The sequence below is a fragment of the Xenopus laevis genome, chromosome 9_10L, assembly GCF_017654675.1.
Source record: "Xenopus laevis strain J_2021 chromosome 9_10L, Xenopus_laevis_v10.1, whole genome shotgun sequence".
Classification (NCBI taxonomy): domain Eukaryota; kingdom Metazoa; phylum Chordata; class Amphibia; order Anura; family Pipidae; genus Xenopus; species Xenopus laevis.
This window is the reverse complement of record NC_054387.1, coordinates 85,873,219-85,892,483: the sequence shown is the minus strand read 5'-3', so window position 1 is coordinate 85,892,483 and position 19,265 is coordinate 85,873,219. Positions and strand designations below refer to the sequence as shown.

The 19,265-nt window shown below is 36.4% G+C and overlaps 1 long non-coding RNA gene across 2 annotated transcripts in view; it reads right to left on the bottom strand.

Annotated features, from left to right (window-relative positions):
- LOC108701426 overlaps positions 1–19,265 on the bottom strand; it is a 47,060-nt gene that overhangs the window by 8,597 nt on the left and 19,198 nt on the right. For both annotated transcript variants that reach the window (XR_005964207.1, XR_005964208.1), the window contains exon 2: positions 12,526–12,585. This is a non-coding gene — a long non-coding RNA (uncharacterized LOC108701426). The remainder of the gene's footprint in view (positions 1–12,525; positions 12,586–19,265) is intronic.

The following is a 19,265-nucleotide window of genomic DNA, read 5'->3' as shown; positions in this document are numbered from 1 at the left end:
TGAGCCAGCAGAGCCTGATTTTGAGTGCTGCGTTTCCACCTACAAGAACTGTATGAATTCCACCAAGTAATAAATAATTTTTTTCTGTGTGACTAAATTGCTAATGCTTCCCTTTAAATAGCTGTTTCATACAATCATAACAAGCTGTTAGGAAATGAAGAAAGGAAACAGTCAACTTCATTCCCCCGGGGGGCGACATAGATACCCATTTACATTGTAGCTGTATTGCCGTGATCAATTAACTGTCTGCTCCAATTAGCAAAGCAAGAAATCACCAAGCGTCCCAGTCTGAAGGTCTCCTTGAGATGTGCCACCACCATTTAGATTCTCATGACAGCGAATCCTTGCCACTGTGGCTGACAATCTGCAACTTAGCCCCTTTTCGGTTAAGGATGGCATCGTTTTTACAAAAGGCATTAGTTAGCAGACAGATGGGAGAGCTGCTGGTTCTTCATTATAAAGTGACTGGCTTTGGTGACACCATGAGGGATGTGATGGATTGGGCTTGTGGAATAAATGAAATGAACTCCCTACAGTGGAGGTCTTGCAGCAGAGCAATTCTCCCCTTGTATCCGCTTTTCTATTAACTCCTTTCTTCCTATTGAGACTCTTTACCTGTATTCTTCATCAAAGTTAATATGAGCGCTCTGAACCTTCAGTGTTTCAGTACATCCCATATATTTTAGGTACATGGGATTAATCATACTGGTTACTATTTCTGTCATCACTGGTTATATTTACTTAAATGCATGTTTTAAAATGATCTAATTATGGGGGTTATTTATCAAAGGTCAATTTGTGACTTTTTTTTCTAGCTTGGATAAACTTACAACTCGAATGTTTGTTTATTTATGAAAAAACTTGAATATAAAAAATCAATGCTAAAACAACTTCAAATGGTTCAAGGGACCTCTGTTATTGACTTCTACATGTTTTTTTTTAATACGAAAAGATAAACTATTTGGCATCTTACACCCATGATTGTGAATGCAGCAATTGAACAGGTTGGATTGTACTCAAAAGCAGTATTTAAGGACACGTAACTGTACTTATTAAAGTTTTGTATGAGACTACTAAGAGGAATTGAGACTTTGATGCTTTAGTAGTTCCATAAAAATCAGCCAAGAGCTGACACAGAAATCTAGCTAGTCTAGCCTTTATTGATAACATTGTTTAAGCAGGACTTCTGTCGTGAATATATCAGAGAGAGATTCTGTCTGCTTATTATTCTAATTCTTCAAACAGATACAGGTAAGCAAAAATGTGTCAGAGTAAGGCAGGCTGGAAAGGGTATGTTATTTAGCAATCAAGCAAGATTGTCACCATTTAATTGAACTAACCAACTTCATCAATTCCAATTATATGGCAACCAGAGGCATTTAATGTTAGGTAGGGCATGCTAATTAAATTGCGATAAATATTAGTTTGCATTCTAGTAACAGCCAGCATCTAATGAATTAACCACTAATAGCTCATTTATTAAATGCCAATTACATGCTGGTTGCAGACAATTTGAAAGTAATAGGAAAACTTTGTCTATTTTACATAATAAATGTCCTCCAACTTTGTCCTGCTGTCTTGTCTCTATTACAAAGTCAGTCCTTGATGCAGTGTTACTGGGTCAGCTTGCATTTCATTTATACAGACATACAATTAATCACCAGCAAACATCTACCAGTAAGAGTAAGTAAATGGAGGTTTGGCTCAGTTTGCATGGAGAAATTCCAGACACGCTCTCTAGAAAATAAGTATTCTTACAGCTTAAAGCAGGTTCACAGTAGGTAGAAATGGTTCCACACGGAGGCTTTTATTGCAGATATTTTATTCCTGGGGTAAAGCATGTAAGCACCATAAACAAAAATGGAACCTTGGAGGCTCAAAAGAAAGGTCAAGGGAAAGTTTACTTTAGAATGAACTTTTAGCTTAATTTGGCATTTCAAGAGAGTAGGACATTGGTTCTCCTTTTCTAGTTTTATATAGCTTTATTATGAGAGCCCAGAATCTGTTTTCAGAATTTGTATAAAAAGTGGTTCATTTTTACAGGAGAAAGAGCATCTCTCTACCTCTGGACAATCTGGCCGGCAGGTCCATTAAGAGGGTGTTTGGCACAAATGTCATCAAGCCTGATGCAATAACTTTACAAGTGTGCATGTTGTACGCATTGTTTATAAACAAATATCATAGTTTCTAACCTCATCTATTTTAATTATCAAAAATGAAGGATAGGATGGGATGTAGCATTGTCACACATGCTTTCTGCATAATATTTTCTCTTCAGATAATATTGCAGATCCCATGCCTGTATCATATGTTATGTGTGCATTTATTCCTAAACTATTAGTGAACCAATGTCATTTTGTGACTCTTCTATATATATTTAGAATTTTCAAAATCATCCCCATATTTTAACCGTGTATAATGGCAGATGGGTTAATTTAAAACTCTGCTTGTATTGCAAGCAAGCAATGTGGGTGATGAAATAATGAAAGGCAAAGTGATGTCATATTTTGATTTTTTTTTAAAAGAACCTTACAGAGTGTTCAATATCACTTTTCCTCCTGTGAGTTTGACTGAGATCCCCTGCCGCCTATAACATTTTTCTTAAAATTGCCAATAACAAGGGACTCATTACATATGAAAAATACTGTGAACGGCACTACACAATATTAACACTGTCAAGAAAAGCAGTTTTTCAGTTGCCCAATTACATATCACAAATCTAAATGTATTCTGTACACCTAAAAGGCACTTTATCATAATAGTTCAAAAAGATATCCAGAAAGGATGAATGGAAATATAAAACAACCACTGTTAAAGTTTTTGTGAATACAAAAAAATATCACAGTTTTGCATAATAAAAGGGAACAAATGATCAACCACAACAAGATTTCACAGCCCAGCCCTTCCTGTATTTAACAATAGTTCTGTTGTATGAGCTGGACCCTGTGGAATGAATAATATAAACTCTATTAATTTCCAGTTGTGTTTTGTACATATCCTGTATATGAACAATGAAGGCACATCTCTTCTGTAAGTGTTACTATAGCTACTATAAACAATAAGAATGTAGTTATTTGTAAATATTAAAAAAGTCAGAGCAAACTAGAATCCTCAATTTGACCTTATTTATTATTAAAAAAGCACAATTTAATTGGATCGGGAAAAAAACTCTATAAAATCAAACTAAATTCCTCATCCTATGTTTTTTTTCAGTTTTTTCCAGAAATGCTTGATTTTTTTTTTGGGCTTTTTCCCAAAAAGTCAAGCACAAAACAAAAACTGTGGTACCGTGTTAGCCAGTAGCAAAAATAACAAATAAAAAAACAAACAAATACAAAAAGTATTGTAGAAGTGATACCTATATTGGCTAAAAATAAAAATACATTGCAAGCTTTCGAAGCACCAAGGCCCCTTCGTCAGGCAAAATACAAAAGCTAGAAAGTCACAGCATATATACTGTTAGATCAGTGAAAGGTATTCATGGGCAATAAATTAGGAAGTTACAGATAGATAGAGAGATCAATTGTAGAGATAATACAATGAATTAGGGTGGGTTTTATATAGTCCAGGAGTCTGGATTCAGTAAGATCACAGTGTGACATGAAACCTGACCCTAAATTAAGGCCCTGTCTTGGTGCGTTAAATAACTACATACATTTGAATTCATAAATCTTCCTTTCCTGTTCAGTTTTAAAGTTCCCTTTTAGAATTAAGACCTGCATGTCCTGAAGACTGTGATTTTGACTGCAGAAGTGTTGCCCCACTGGTGTATCACATGATTTGATGTTGATTTTATATCTGTGATGGTTCATGCACAATTTTTGTCCTGTTTCCCCAATGTATATGCCTCCTGTAGAGCACCTAGTACATGTAATCATGTATACCACATTGGATGAAGCACACGAATAGTGGTCCAGAATGGTGTAGACTTTTTGTGTATTCCGAATAGCAACTTGATCTTTGCACAGGATGTCAGCAGGTCTGAGATGGAGGATTTTTGGATTCTGACTTTTTCCATACTCTGGGTATAATAAATCTCGAAAAAAAATAAAATAATTTTCCACTAAAACTTCAGATTTTCTAGACAACAAAACTTAAATTTTTTGAGTTTTTTGCATTCAGACCTTAATAAATAACCCCCTAAAAGTCTTGAGGTTGTGCCTCTGGTTACTTTGCCACACTGCTGAAAGATTCCTATTTTATGTAGACATATTCATAGGGAACACAAACCTAGTCTTCTCAGAGGGTGTTTGCATTTAACTTGCCACACAATCGGAGGGGCAGATGAAATTTAGAATGAAAAAAATATAAATTTTGAGCTATTTTTTGTGTACTTCGACTAGGGATTAGTCCAAATTCGATTTGAATTTTAAAAGAATTCGAAAATTTATCATGTAAAAATTAAACTTCAACCATTCGCCATCTAAAACCTGCAGAATTGCTGTTTTAGCCTATGGGGGACCTCCTAGAACCTATTTGGAGTCAATTGGTGGACGTTTTTTGGGGAAAACTTCGAATCTAATTCTATCGAATGCGCTATTACTTTGATTCGAACGATTCGAATTTGGCTGAATATGGACCTATTCGATTCAAAAAGGACCTATTCAACCAAGAAAAAACTTCGACTTCATTTCGTTTGGTCTTTTTGTATTTGTATTTTGAAGTTTTTTCAATTTGAAATTCGACCCTTGATAAATATGCCCCTCACTGTCAATATTCTCCTTTTACTGGTGTGTGCATCTATAACTTTATATATCATTCAACATTCTTCTTAAATGCTTAAATGTCAACAATCTTTTGTATTGATTTCTTTCTTTTTTTTGCTTTCTTTGTGCTCAGTTTGTAAAGTGTACAGATCATTTTTATACCTGCTAACAAGACTTCAGTCCAAATTCTGGGTTTGTAAATACAACAGGGCACACCCAACCTAATGTATATTTATCTGAAATATATAGGAAAGCTAATAAAGGTATGGGACCTGTTATCCATAATGCTCGGAACCTTAGGTTGTCCTGATAATGGATCTTTTCATAGTTTGGATCTTCATACCTTATGTCTACTATACTACTACTAAATCATGTAAACATTAAATAAACCCAATTGGCTGGTTCTGCTTATAATAAGGATTACATATATCTCAGTTTTGTTATTACAGAGAAAAAGGAAATAATTAAAAAAAAAAAAAGATTATTGGATAAAAGGGAGTCTATGGGAGATGGCCTTTTTGTAATTTGGCACTTTCTGGATAATGGGTTTATGGATAATGGATCCATATCTACCTGTGCGATCAACACTCCCTTAGATAGCTTCAATTGCACTGGTGTCCTTTCTACTGCTGGCATTGACCCACTTTAAACAAAGCTATCTATTAATTATGAAATCCCACATTAGATACTCTTACCACTTCCACCTGAATAATAATTGTTCAATAAATCATGTATATATTTCAATCTTTAAAGTGGTTGTTTGCCTTTGAGCTAAATTTTAGTATGATGTAGAGAGTGATATTCTGAGACAATTTGCAATTGGTTTTCATTTTATATAACAGGTGGTTTTTGAGTTGTTTAACTGTTTTTATTCAGCAGCTCTCCAGTTTGCAATTTCAGCAATCTGCTTGCTAGGGTCCAAAGTACTGTAGCAACCAAGTACTGATTTCAATAAGACACTGGAATATGGATAGGAGAGGGCCTGAATAGAATGAGAATTAATAAAAAAATAAAAAATGACAATAAATTGGTGGCTTTACAAAGCATTTGTTTTTAAATAGAAAAAGGGCATATCATAAAAATAAATAAATAAATAAATAATGAGTCCAATTGAAAAATTGCTTAGATTGGCCTTTTAAAAACATACATGGAGACTTATTCAACAAAACTGGTATTTGTGACGTTTTAGAATTTTTTTTTAACCTCAACCAAACTCACATTTTAAAAAAGCGTGGATGTCCACTTTGTTTTTATTAAAATATCCAAATATAAAAAGTACAAAAACCTTGAAATCCTTTATTCTTAAGACATTTTAGTGCTTTTACAAAAAAAAAAACAGCTCAAAGCAAAGAAACAAGTTTATATGTTGCAAAGGACAGTTCCCAATGACTTCTACATGACCTTGCCAGCTTTAGAAGGAGAGGTTTTGTATTAGAGTTTTTCATGATTTTTACACTTAAAAAATATCAATTTTAGTGGTTTAGAGCAATTAGATATTTAGCACTGAAAAGTTTGATTTGGGGGAAATGGAAAAAAAACAGGATTGTTAGTAAATTGGCTCTACAATGTTAACTTAAGGGTGAACCACCCCTTTAAGTGTTTTGGCCATTATTTTCACTGTAAGTTTTTCTTTCTGACACTGCAGTCATCAGCAAATAACTCAGCAAATAACTCAGCAAATAACTTTACCATCCCCCTTCCAGTTACTACAATGGAGGACCAAACATTCAGGTGGATGTCCCTTCAAATTGACTCATGGGATTACATACTGTACATTCTGCCTGACCATGGATGAGTCTCTGTGTTACAAATAGGCCCCAACTACTTTTTTCCTTTTGGTCATTTCAGTTGTGGCACACTAAGAGGGCACAATAAGTCCTGACTCCTCCCTGACCACCTACTCTGGCTGTTCTTTAAAAGACTGTTTGTAGGCACAAAATACATTTTCTTTTTGTGCATTTTATTGTTCTAGGACATTGGATACAATGATGGTCCCTTTTGCCTCTTTTTTAAGTTTATTTTTTCTCTAGTACAAAACAATACAGCCGAAACTGGATGAAAGAGTGTTTGCAGCTAGAGTGACATTAAAACCAGTAGTTTTGTCTTTGTCATTGAAACTCCCTAAACTAATCAGAAGGTGAAAGATACATTCTAGGCTAGCGGCATTCACACTTTATTGCTAGTTGTTTGAGCTTGGTCTCAGATGAGCCTGAGAGAAGTAATGTTAATATGTATCTCCGAGCTCCTGTGATTAATACTTGTGTTTTTAGATGGTGTTCTCCAATGAATTTTAGGTATACTCCTTGCACAATACAATGTTTTCCCTCCACGGGAGATCACATTTTCTCTTCTGCAGCCCTCTCGCCTACAGCACATCAGCTATTATTTGAGCTTCATAGTCATCTCCTTAAGTACACAACAGGGTTAAACCAATTCCACTATATAAACATTGTCTTACTGGTAACAGTTATAAAAATAGAGTGTAGATTTAGCCATGTGCCTGTAATACGCTGATCAAATCTTAGGCAGGAAATCTTTTTATTTTTCTGTGTGCAATAAGCAATAAAACAGTATGCTATGAAACAAATCCTTTGGCCCTGGGACAAGGCACACTGCATCTCCACGAAAAGGAAGCAATCATTATATTACAGTGTTATGTAATCCTTATTAAAAAGCTTTGGATTTTACATTATTGTTGCTTTATAAAAACTCAGTTTTCATTGTTGTATCCTCACTTACCTTTATTTGCTATCCGTAACATTACTGCACATTACTAATAATGTTTAGCGTTATCCTACACCATTAATGTGAGTAATGGCTTTCTTAAGTCTTCCCTGTAAAAGTCCAGATGCAACTAACAACTGCCTCTAGGAAGGGGATCTAAGGGAAATAATATGTAATAAAACTCTATAACTCTATTCCACAAACAGTTCCTTTCTTATATCATAGATTTTAAAGTATATAGGTAAAGCTTTGAAGTAAGGTGTAAAATCAACTGTAAAGACTACTGTAAAGATATGATTTGGGCAATACCTTTTAAGAAATAATAGGCTACCCCTTGAGGCCCACCCAAACTTTGATCAACAGTGATCAAACAGAGGGCATTTTGAGATCTATGCCAATTTTCACAATATGATAAGTCAAGTTATGGTTAACCGGTTCAAAAGAGATCAATATAAAATTGTACAAATGTATAAATGAAAGTCGTGCTTACAGAACAAATCTATGGCGGGTCACGCGGACAGGCCTCCTGTTTCGGCACTGATCCGTGACCCCCCCCAATTAAAGAGCTTTCCTATTGGGGCGCAATAGAATTGCACCCCCATCTGGAAATTTCATCTAGTCTCATTTTTACGAGACTCCAAATTACTTTACAGTGTGGTTAATTTTTGTGAATCACTCCAGTGCCCACGCCTTTGATCTAAAGGTATGTTCACACAATGTTAACGGCCTGAATGCTCCACAAAAATGGACAATGGCCTTCTCTGACTATTTCAAAAAAATAATAGATATCTTGTTGTTACAAGAGACACACTTTAGAAAGACATCAACACCTAAATACATATCGAAATATTACCCTCAGGTATATCTTGCCAGCTCCAAAACCAAAACTAAAGGAGTGGCAATTCTTATGGACAAACAGATCAAGGTCCAACTCAAACATTAATACACAGACCAAGAAGGACGATACATAATCATAACAGGCCTACTACAGAATCACTTAACCACACTGGCATCAGTGTACGCCCCAAACACTTCTAGGAAAGCCTTCTTCAGAGGCTTTTTCGTTAAATTGACATGCATGGAGGAGAACACCTTGCAATTATCACAGAGACTACACAACCTGGCTATCACACATAAACAAAACCTACAGGGCAATACAGGACACGAGAACTCAACTGATTCAGGTACTTGCAGTCAAAGCAGCCTATACTATGTGAAAAATGAAACACTTATATTATGAATATGCCAACAAGCCCCATACAATGTTAGCCCGCAAATTGAAGGCGCTACATACCTCACAAACCATTCATGCCATACGCATCCCCACAGGAACAATAACGAGAGACACCAAACAAATACTGAGCACATTTAAAACCTTCTACACAAGCTTATATACGGCAGATAAAGCCCCTGAAACAGCCCACGTGGGCAAGTCCGAATTTCTAACCAAGTGGTAGCCACCTAACATACCACAGGAAGACCAAGAAATGCTAGCTGCGCCAATAGACATTGAGGAGATTGAAAAGGTAATTAAAGACTCTAATCCGGGTAAAGTACCAGGTCCTGATGGATACACGACAAAATACTAGCAAAATGTATAAAAACCTGGCCCCCCACTTGAAAGACCTTTATAAATCGTTTATAGAGGGCTCCCCCCCTACAAAACATATGTAAATGGCCTTCATTCTAATGATTTTAAAACCAGGAAAAGATCCCAAAAACTGTGACAGCTACAGACCCATTCCATTAATCAATACTGACATAAAAATGTTCGCAAAAATATTAGCTAACAGACTCTCAGTGGTGCTTCCTAAACTCATTCATCATGATCAAGTAGGATTTGTGCCAGGACGCCAAGTGGCAGATAATGTCCGTAAAGCAATAGAATTGATCAGTAGGGCATCTAAAATGACCCCATTCTCTCTCCTTCTTTCGTTAGATGCGCAAAAAGCATTTGACAGAATAGATTGGAACTGTATGTTCACGGTTTTAGATAAATTACACATACCCAAACCATTTTTTACAGGTGTAAAACAACTCTACACGGCACCCTCAGCTCAGGTGGTTAGCATGGGGCTTCAATCCGACCATATTGAAATAAAAGGAGGAACACGTCAAGGTTGCCCCATGTCCCCCATGTCCCCCCTATCTCTAGAACCATTAGCTCACGCCATTAGACAACATCCCAACATCAGAGGTTTGCAAACGGAAGACAAAGAATACAAAATTAAAGGGATCCTATCATCGGAAAACATGTTTTTTTCAAAACACATCAGTTAATAGTGCTACTCCAGCAGAATTCTGCACTGAAATCCATTTCTCAAAAGAGCAAACTGATTTTTTTATATTCAATTTTGAAATCGGACATGGGGCTAGACATTTTGACAATTTCCCAGCTGCCCCAAGTCATGTGACTTGTGCCTGCACTTTAGGAGAGAAATGCTTTCTGGCAGGCTGCTGTTTTTCCTTCTCAATGTAACTGAATGTGTCTCAGTGGGACATGGGTTTTTACTATTGAGTGCTGTTCTTAGATCTATCATGCAACTGTTATCTTGTGTTAGGGAGCTGTTATCTGGTTACATTCCCATTGTTCTTTTGTTTGGCTGCTGGGGGGAAAAAGGGAGGGTGTTGATATCACTCCAACTTGCAGTACAGCAGTAAAGAGTGATTGAAGTTTATCAGAGCACAAGTCAAATGACTTGGGGCAGCTGGGAAATTGACAAAATGTCTAGCCCCATGTCAGATTTCAAAATTGAATTAAAAAAATCAGTTTGCTCTTTTGAGAAATGGATTTCAGTGCAGAATTCTGCTGAAGCAGCACTATTAACTGATTCATTTTGAAAACATTTTTTTTTCCCATGACAGTATCCCTTTAACCTGTTCGCAGATGACATCCTCCTCACACTCACATCCCCCCAAACCACATTACCAAACTTATTAAGGACCCTAGAACGCTTCCAACTTATCTCAGTATACAAAATATATCCTACAAAATCGCATGCACTACCAATAAAAATGTGCAAAACAAAATTAAAATTATTGCAACTTAATTTTGATTATAAATGGGGAAAAAAAATAATTAGCATATTTAGGAATACACCTTACCCCATCTTATGACACCCTATATAAGGCCAACTATCCTGACTTGATAGACAAGCTGAAAAAGGACCTGACAAAATGGCATTTTGGCAGGATAGCAGCTGTTAAAATGACACTATTACCTCGACTGCTATACTTATTTAGGACACTGCCAGTACACTTCCCTGAAAAAATAGCCTCATCGCTTCAAAAAGCTATATCAGATTTCATCTGGGGGGGGGAGAAACCTGGAATTAAAGCAGCTATCATGACCAAACCAAAATCATTAGGAGGACTAGGAGTACCCTATCTATATAGATACTATCTGGCTAGCAGATTAGAAGTAATGGTGCACATCCATGCCCCAACAGGGGAACCCTAGAAAGAAATTGAAATTCAATTCACAGCCCCAGTACACTTGGCTCACTTATTTTGGATACCCAAGACATCTAGAGTTACCCCACCAGACCTCTTACCCACATCACAACAAGCACTAGATCTCTGGGACGCCATAGCAATCAAAATTAAGCTAAGTGCCCCCACTACCAGATACAGAACTATTTTCTGTAATAAAGGTTTCCCACCAGGATGCTCCCCCATGGAATTCAGACCATGGATTACAGCAAACTTACTAGCTCTGCTTGACTTTACAACGGATTAGACACTTAACTCCAGCAGTATAGGGAAGAACATGATATCCCAAGTACACAACTCTTCCGATATTTACAAATAAGACATTATGTGGAAACTTCACTTCAAACCCAAACTGATCAGACCCTTTCATACTTTGAAACAATGTGTCGCAACCACTCATATCCATCACACTTGATCTCATTACTGTATTTCCACCTTGCATCAGATAATTCAGACAATCAACAATCAACTCTATATGTCAAAATGGGAAGAAGCTCTAGATATCAGGATTTCTGAGAAAACCTGGCCAGCAATCTGGGAAGCAGCCAAAAACATCATTATGCGCAGTCTCTAATGAAAGAGCATACAAAATTATATTCCGCTGGTACTACACCCCCACACGTATCAGTAAACGTAGTGGTAACCCAGATCATGTTTAGTGCTTCAGAGGTTTGCGGAGAAAGAGGGTCCTTCCTGCACATCTGGTGGACCTGTATTGTAGCTCAGGAATTCTGGGGGATGGTAGTGACTCTTCTCTCTGAGGTTCTACACTGCACTATTCAAGCAGCCCCACACACATTCCTATTAGGAATGAAGATTAGAGCCATACATTCTAAACAATCCTGCAAATTAGCTACTCGCATCCTCACTGCAGCAAGATCTCTATTAGCAGCAAATTGGAAACTACCCAAAATCCCAGGGAGTCAGGCATTGACATCAAAGATAAACTGGATCAGAGCAATGGAATCCATAAACTTCAGGACAGAAGCTATGAGGGGGAGCTGGGGTGGTATCCGTGGGTTCAGCACCTGGAGAACCCCCCTAGAGGTACCACCAGCTGAATGCAAGATATTCTGACCTTATATAGCTAGGACCTGATATATTTCCCTCTCTTCTCTACCCCCCCCCCCGTTTCTCTTTTCCTTCACTACACCCCTCTTATTTATTCTAATTTAAACCTTTATTGAATTTCTGTTGACGCAATGATACCATGACAAGTGAGACTCACCCCGGCACAGATGCCTACTAATTGAGGAATAAAATGTCATGATGTCATGAGACAGTTTGATGATGCCATTCAGTCAGTTATATATATAGTATTTAGCTATATTTAATCCTGTTACCTTTGTCAACAGTAATCTGTTTTCCACCTGAAAATTGAAAATCAATAAAAACTTTAAATAAAAAAAAAAAAGAAATAATAGGCTACAATTAAAGGTAGTACCTTTTTTGATTCTATATATATATATATATATATATATATATATATATATATATATATATATATATATATATATATATATATAAACATTATGCTAAAATATAGGATTTTAAAATATCATATTAAAATATAACAGCAGCATCATTACACGTAGGCACATACCATTTACTACGGGCTCCTTTCATCTCTTTCTTCAAGATTATTTTTCAACTATCCACAAATCTGCAGTAAAGAATACAGTATGTAAGATGTCTTAAAATGTTCAGCTGACATAAAGTATAATGAGGATAAGGGATGTCTTTTGTTACATGAAATTTGATTTAGCCTTTTAATGTGTAACCTATGGAGTTTAATTTTGTTTCACAAGGACCTCTCTGTCTTTTAAATATACTGTACAATACACTGCAATAAACTGTGGCAGTTCTTCTAAAATAGGCACAAATGTGCTTGGTCAAAGGAGTTGGGTGAAAGTAAGATAGTAAGACAGTAAGATTTTTAGATTTTTTTTATGCATATAAGTACTCCATATACAGTACGGTATATTCAGTGTGATGTTAGGTAAGATCACATCCTGGGAACAGGGTATTTAATATTATATTTGAAATATATAACATAGATAGTGGATTATTAAATGGATAAGTGGTCTTCACGAGACCTCAAGTGTAAAAAGCAAGTGCTTAATTCTAGAATAATGGTCAGAAGGCCTTGTAAATGGGATATTTCAGCAATGTTTACTGCATCCCCTCCCCACCAGCAGGCTTTAGACATAGGGGCAGATTCGCTGTAGAACTATTTTTCGAACGCTGTCGACTTTCCTCTAACGTTACTTCGGCTGTGCAAGCATCTCATATTGAAGATGCGCTAGCATTCATTTGTGCCTAGCCAAACTTCACTAGTGATCTTGCGCTTAGGTTAATTTGCATAGGGCAGGAAATGTAAAGTTTTATTATAAATGTTGCTTCAAATCATTTAAGTTACTGGTTTATACAACACATGTCCAGGGAACCTTAATAAAGACAAGAGAGTTAATATAATGCCCTACACAGGAGCCCACTGTAAAATGAATGTTCAATATGTTATAAAATGTGTTGAGAATACCGCTTACCCAAAAAAGTAAGTTAGGATATTTGCAGCCAATGCCGCTTAAAAAAAGGAAAAGTCACCAATGTTTTTTGAACTTTGATGCATTTTCGGCTCACAGGATATGTTGTAAGTGACAGAAGATTGCGGAAGATCTAGCTGCTTTATAGCAGTTCGCCTGGTCTGAGGTGGCGAAGGCAACTTTTGCGAAAGAGGTAACGTTCAGTAAAATCCGCATTTTAGTGAATTTGCGGAGTAACGTCCGTTTGCCAGAGCAAAAAGTCGCCTGGCGATAGAGTGTGAATGACCACTAGCGCCTGTCTCATTCCCTAGCAAATTGGCGCCTATTTTTATTTTGGGAAAAGATGCAACTGTGTATTACAGATGCACAAATCCTGGTTGCACCATGTGTTTTACAGAACCACACAGTAATGGTACCATTGCATTCTTGGAATAGCTTTTATATGACAGTTAGCACTGCTATATCAGAATATTCTCTTGTTTCACTGGAGTAGCCACAGTCCTTTCAACTGACAGGAGTGATTGGGTACATCCATCAGAAAAATAGCTAGATCTGTCAAAACTATCCAGCCATTTATTGACACACCTGGAGAATACACTGTTGTCTTTCTTGGAATAACTATCAAAACCTCTGAAATGCATACTCTCTAATAGGACAGACACGTTACTATGCCAGATTAGGATCACTTAAAGGTCACCAGTAGATAATAATCCAGAGGCAGTTTGCATCCCATACTGTTATTTATAAAGAATATGTGTTGATATATGCCATTAAAATAAATATAAGCTACTGTGACAAAAATTCTTTCCTGAAATTTTTTTCAATTATTATTTATTTTTTCTATTGTCCAAGTTGAGTATGCCATCTTAGATTGCTGATAATCCCCCTGCACTGAGACATTAGGATGTGTGATTAATTCAGCATTGACTTGCTATTTAGGAAACAGTACTTCTTTAAATGTGCTATACTGAAAATGCTGGTTGTCTATCATTGAAGAAGGGTGCCTGTGATCACAGAGCTGGGCCAGGATGGAAGAAGCTGCACTTTTCCTTTCCCAGTTGACCCCACAGATATTCACTATCATGCCTCTGTGGAAAGGCGTCTTTTGCTGGCCCTGCAGAGATCCTAAAATTTCACAGAAGAGGAAAAGAGTCTTTTAAGCTTCGTTATATAAAACAATTTGAAATACATTGCTGGGGAATTTCCCATAAGAGCACTTTAAGATGACTTTCTTTCAACAAGGCATTTATTGCTCCTTTTATTTGTTTGGAAAACAGCACCGTATTAACATCTCACTAGGGATATGGCATTCATTGTCATCTGTACATGCTGCTACGGTATAGACTACATGTTAATTAAACACCTAATTGCAAGAGTACAACATTGGTTACTGCCTTGTCACAGCATTGTGTGGTGTGATTTAATATGGACAGTTTTAATGAAATAATATTGATACCATGCAAGTCACAAAGTAAATGAGAGTGAAAAGGAATGCATGGGCAGTCTGTCTCTATATGCTGGTTGTTAACTCTGGGCAGTAAGAATCCTGCATTCTGTTTTAAATGCATTCATCCACAGATTCCACTTCTATACCATGACCTTAAATTAACGAATATTGAATACAATAAGGGCAATGTATAGTAATACATGCAAGGGCAGACATGTAGCCCTAGGCAACACATTCAAATGATTATTTAAAATATAATTTCTATTAAAATATATTTGTTTCTGCTTAGTCAACTAAGGACTGCACCCTCGCCCCACCAGCAGTCGAAATAAAGTGGTACCAGTGGTGCAGGGTGAGGGAGGGGTGACCACAGGTATGTGGCAAAATATAATGATTAAAACATTTTCAGTTGGTCAATGGTGAGGGCCTTTGTATCTTAGAGAGTCTATGGGGCATATTTATTATGCTGTTTAAATTAAATGGCAAATTTATAAAAGTGTGTGTAATTTTACGACATGTGAATGTCAGATTTGCCGCAGTTATATTACATTGGTAGAAGAAAAAACATGTAAAAATTTGACTCTGTTTTTTTATGCAGTTTTTTAGATTGAGAAGCCTGGCAATGTGTGGTGTATTATGCCCCTACGTGTAGAGTGGGTTGCAGGGGGCCCAGCAAGTAGAGTTTTACCAGGCTGCCATTTTATAAGGGGGGGGGCAAGGGACATCTGCAAAATGTTTGCCATAGTACATATAACAAAATTGCACTTGAAATTGAGTATATTTTATAATGAAAAAGAGGAAAATATATACATGTAAATACATACATAAAATAGGAATAAGAATAATTACATTTCATGGAAGTACTGTTGCAGGGTAATTGGCAATTTTACAGATACATTTGCAGCAATTTTTAAAGATTATTTAGCTGTGTTTGATCAATACACAAATAAACCACCTCAGCTCATTTACCTGATCTCTGGGGTTTCAGAGTTTAAAAAATGGAGAAAAATAGATAAAATAGCTGTGTTTTAATTTCACCTCAGCCAGAAAGCTAGAGCATTTTTATAAACCAGCAACGGAAGCCTAAAATGTTCTTTCAACAAGAGGATTTAAGGTCAGTCATCTATCCCAAAGATTCTTCACTCCCATTTTAAAAGATGTCACTGTGAACAGACTATCCATGTACCTTGCCAATTTGCTTGGGTCAGTTTTATCTATTCTCGAGTCATTTGTATCAGTGAGCAATTTATGGTACAGTGCAATAGACAGATAAGAGAAGAGTTTTATGTGAGTTACAGCCTGAACAGTCCCTACTACAATATATCAGTATTGGTGTAATTTTCATGGCCAGAGTTTCATTTTTATGCTATAGCTCGGCATATAATTCTTTACAGCTATTGACATTTTATATTTTAACTTATAACACTTAATAAATGTTATAGCACTAATAACTTCCATTAAAAATAATGCCCACATAGGTTGTGTGTGTTTTTAATAAACCCCAAATTATTACATTTCTTTTCCCTGACCTTACCTTATATATATATGTGGATAATATTACCTTGGGATGAAGTCCACTCTAGAACATCTTAAGTGAGGTATTTTCTAATCATTTTGTTGAATTATAAATCCTGGACAAGTACCAGTTGAATTTGGATATCAGGGGATTGAAGATTATAATGGTTGCTATAATGGAGTAATGCAAATAAAATTAAAGCTGCTTCAGAAAATGATATATTCTTACAGTAACTTCTGGGAATCCCCTTGATCCATTTTAATTCTGGATCATATGATAGAGACTGTAGTTTGGATCCTTTTGGCAACCCAGGAAATACTACAATGCCAAGCCTACCTTATAGGGTCATAGTAGGTAAAAAGGGCATGTTTACTAACATTGGAGATAAATATCTCTGGACATTTCCATGTTGCCCATGGTAACCAATCATCAATTTAAACAGACCTACAAGTTAGAAAGCAAAAGCAAAGATCTGATTTGTTGGTATGACCAACACCCCCAGAGATCTCCAGACATGCTAAGCTTGTCATAGTCCAATAGCTGTAGGCAAGGAGGATTAAGTGTATGCAGTGCTACTTATTTAGAACTATTTGTATAAGCAATGGCATTAGTAAACTGTACAGGACCCACTGGTGTAATTACTGTATATTACAGTGTTTGGCAGAATGTCTAGCATTATATCACAGGATATGCTCATGCTAAGAGACTCTTTTCCCCCTTTTTCTGTACCTACTGCCATCTGGTGCCTAATACACTACACAAAAGAAACTGTAAGGCACACAATCATATTACAAGCTATATATCCCCCCACGTGATTGTTTGCAAGACCATGCACACAGTAACGTCCTCTAGTTCAGTAAAACAGAGCTCATTGTAAAACTTATAGTATTTAGCATCCATACACATTTGTTTTTGTAAAACAATTCTAACTCAGCATTGTAAATGACAACCTATAGTACCATCTATCGGTTAAATCATGAGCAAATGGAATCCAGTCACAATCATGCACTTATGGTTGCACTGAAACATGTAAAGGATGCTTTGCACTTTGGCAAAAGCAGCCACACTGAAATTGTAGATGCATCTATAGTATTAATGCATTAAGGAGAAGAACAGAACATCATTTTAAGGACATAACGTTATTTTACTGAAATTGTTAAAGCATTTACTTCTAAGACTCTAAGTGCCTTCTGTATCCAATAATTCAATTACTTTCCACAGGTAGAAGAAAAGGCATTTTATCATGTTCCTTTGTACAAGATTTAATACTGTTGCTGGCGTGAAGGTTTAATGGTGATTTATTTTGGTGCTACTAATTATGCAAATTTGCTGAGATTTTAATATTAAATTAGAGAGAGAATGTGTTACTGTGCACAGACTTTTATTTTTTTTAAACAAAGAAACAGCAGAAATCTTTGTGTTTTCCCACATTCAATTAATTCCTTAGGTTTTGGAATATCCCTGTGCTGAACTGATAAATCTGATAAAACCTCTGTTTCAAAACAGATCTATGCAGTATGGCTCTTTATAACTATCCAAATGGTTACCTGAGTTCAAAATATCTTTATTTAAAGAAAACAGTTATTTTTATATTGCTAAAGACTACCAACCATTACCAAGAGGTAATCTCACTGAACTATTCTTGTCTTACAATATAAATCAGATGGGGGTGATATTACAAATGATCACAAACATGAATAATGCCATACTACTGTTGCAAGCTAGGTGGGTCTGTACTGTTAAACATTCCAAGTAATGATAGACTACTTGCCCTTCACTGTAATTCTCAAGGACAACAAGTGAATTTGCCTCTCCCTAAGCTCCACTGCCCTCACTGTTAACCCACATAAATGTTATGATCGGTTGGAAACTGTTGTGGAAATATTTATTGCTTCTTGGATTCCCAAGTTCCGGAATGGCCGAGAGGCTGGAGAACCTTAAGAGAGTGATTAATCATACACAGACATAAGTCTGCACACTGCTCGGCATGGGAGCTGAAACTGTCCTCTAATATAGTTCAGTGTAGGATGAACAACTGGAAATGCCAAACAAAGCTCAATTACCCCTAGAATTATATAGTGTACCATACATTACTCCCAGTTTCAGGCTTTTAGTCACAACCCCTGAAAATATCAGGCATCGTGATTGTAATACCTAGAATTATTACTAAGGCGTTTGCTGACATTGCTGTATATAAAAGGGCACAAAAAGCTGCACACATGAATTTTGTAATTCACTCAAATGGATTACAATACCCTTAACATATTGTATTAGATCATTAGAAATTACATTTATACAGACAGAGTGCAAGGTACATGTTCTGGGTCTCTTATCCAGAAAACCATTATCCAAAGAGCTCTAAATTATGAGAAGTCCAGCTCCCACAGAGTAAATTTTAAGGAAATAATTTAATATTTTGAAAATTATTTCCTTTTTCTCTGTAATAATAAAACAGTACCATGCACTTGATCCTAAGAGTACCATGCACATGAATCCTGATTTGTGGCAAAACGATTAGTTATATTTAATATTTTAATGTTTTTAGCAGACTAAAGGTATGGTGATCCAACTTATAGATAGATCGCTTATCTGGAAAACCCCAGGTCTCAAGGATTCTGGATAATAGATCCTATATCGGTATTGTCCCACCAGAGGCCAACAGCACAGTAGGTACATTCAGTACAAAACTTCATAGAAGGGCAAGCCAAGAAATATACTTGAATTCAGGGTCGGACTGGGCCAACGGGACACTGGTAAAAACCCGGTGGGGCCCCGCCACCCCAGACCCACTCTTGCACTTGCTCTTCTTACCTTTCCGCCTATAGACACGCCAGAAA